Source organism: Mizuhopecten yessoensis, unplaced genomic scaffold (assembly GCF_002113885.1).
Source record: "Mizuhopecten yessoensis strain PY_sf001 unplaced genomic scaffold, ASM211388v2 scaffold6579, whole genome shotgun sequence".
NCBI classification, from domain to species: domain Eukaryota; kingdom Metazoa; phylum Mollusca; class Bivalvia; order Pectinida; family Pectinidae; genus Mizuhopecten; species Mizuhopecten yessoensis.
Window position 1 is genome coordinate 348,725 of NW_018406620.1, and position 2,269 is coordinate 350,993.

A 2,269-nucleotide genomic window follows, 5' to 3' on the forward strand; every position below is an offset into this window, starting at 1 on the left:
AAATGCTCTATTTATGACAAGTTACCTACTCAAAATTATCTACTCAAATATGCATATTAATTTTTATTGGTCGGTACTATCACGGACTTAAATCTAATTCCGTGGTACTATCAAAACTTCTCAAAATGGACATAATCTCCAATTAGCAAAAAACAACACGGACGTGTGCAGAAATCAAGTAAAGAAAACATCGTCACACGGCGACGAGTATGCGTACAGCCGTACACTAAACTAATTTAAATGTGTTAACATGGAAAATAATATTGTTGTATACCCCGCAATTTTTAAAATTACACCATTTTTGTTTCATTTCACTATTCTTACTTATTTCTAAAATTAAATTCAATATATGTTATAATAAGTGTCGGCGTAAAGAAATAACGTAATCCGTTTTTTGCTTTACAATGTACTTAAAACAACACAAACACATTTTTTTTTAAAAATAAAACTGGTTTTAATGATATGAAAGACTAAGAAGACTTAATTTGTGACTTAAAACAAATAAAAATGAAAAGAAAATACCAAACAATGTTTCGCCCTAAAAAAAATGTTTTAGGGCGAAACAACCTGACGCGAAACAACCTAGGGCGAACGGGATTTGGGGCGAAACAACCCGGAACCATATGTGAATAGGTAGCATCTAACGAATATTATATAGATTAATTGATTTATCAAGCAGATGGGAGGTGAGAAAATCATAGTATGAATAAACTGATGAAAAGGCCAGACATAATATGATACAGAAATTACTCTTTTGAACTGTAGTTAACTCCAGTACACATAATTATGTGAACTCGAATGCACATTCTTTCGCTGTAATATACATCGTTGTAAGCTTTTTAAGTTGTCTTGATTCTATTTCATTTACTTATTGATAATCGATTTCAACTCAAGTTCACTTGAGTGTTTACTCCAGTGCACAAGCTAGTGAACTGGAGTTCATTTTTTCTTGTTAACTCCAGTGCATTAGCCAGGTTTGCTCCCAACTGTACTTTCGGTTTGCTATAAATAAACATTGTGTTAATCAGTTTGAGTCAAAGCTTTTAGTGTGAAGTAACTGTCCTATTAAATATATGTGATAGATTAAGAAGATGTACATGACGATGTGTTTGCATTATCAGTTACAACACTTTTAACAATGCAATTGCAAATATTGAAGCATATTAAAAATGGTATGCATCGGCCTACCTTAAAATCGAGTAGGGTTTGTCAGTGTCGGCATACATCCGCGCATGCGCATGTACGGGTACTTGCCTGTCCGGAAAAACTTAACTGTGCTGCGGCGCGTTCGCTTTGCTTAAAAATTATGAAACGATATAACCACCATGTACAGTCAGGGATGTAAATTGTTTTATTGTACTGAAACAATAATTAAGGGATGTAAATTTAAGTTAAATTATTGTACTGTTGCAGTTAGGGATGTTGACATGTACAGGCAGGGACGTAAATTTAAGTATGTTTGTATTTTATATATATAATTAGATTGTACTATCTAAGTCCGTGGTACTATATAAGTGCTTTTTCGGTAAATTTTCCACTTTGCTAGATTCGCATATATATGTATATAGCCATGTGCTTTAAGTCACCCAACAGTTTTGCATGATATTTGTGCCTCCTCTTATCTATGTTCATACTTAACAATAGTAGTTTTATATCTTTGATACCTTACTGTGATATTTTTTGTGGTAATAATTAATAGCTTTTCAGAGTTAATGTTTCTGTTTTCATATATACGACTTTAAATAAAATTTCTTGTACCTTGTATCTTGTAAGTTGTATTATTTTACTGTTTCAGCTAGGGATGATGATCTTTACAGTCCGGGATGTAAATTTAAGTTATAATATTGTACCGGTACAGTTAAGGATGTTAACATGTACAGTCAGGGATATAAATTTAAGTTGTATTATTGTACCGGTACAGTCAGGGATGTAATTTAAGTTGTATTATTGTACCGGTACAGTTAGGGATGTGGACATGTACAGTCAGGGATGTAAATTTAAGTTATACTGTTGTACTGTTACAGTTAGGGATGTTGACATGTACAGTCAGGGATGTTAATCTTGAAAGTCAGGGACGTAATTTAAGTTGATTTATTGTACCGGTACAGTTAGGGATGTTGACCGGTACAGTCAGGGATGTAAATTTAAGTTAAACTGTTGTACTGTTACAGTTAGGGATGTTGACATGTACAGTCAGGGATGTTAATCTTGAAAGTCAGGGATGTAATTTAAGTTGATTTATTGTACCGGTACAGTTAGGGATGTTGAC

The 2,269-nt window shown here is 33.2% G+C and overlaps 1 protein-coding gene across 2 annotated transcripts in view; it reads right to left on the reverse strand.

Annotated features, from left to right (window-relative positions):
- LOC110452306 (baculoviral IAP repeat-containing protein 2-like) overlaps nt 1-2,269 on the reverse strand; it is a 24,855-nt gene that overhangs the window by 16,250 nt on the left and 6,336 nt on the right. Inside the window, exon 1 of one of the 2 annotated variants that reach the window (XM_021500743.1) lies at nt 1,189-1,253. The exons of the other annotated variant lie outside the window; for it this stretch is intronic. The gene's annotated coding sequence lies outside the window, so the exon portion shown is untranslated. Of the gene's footprint in view, nt 1-1,188; nt 1,254-2,269 lie in introns of those variants that run through there. 2 annotated transcript variants of the gene reach the window in all.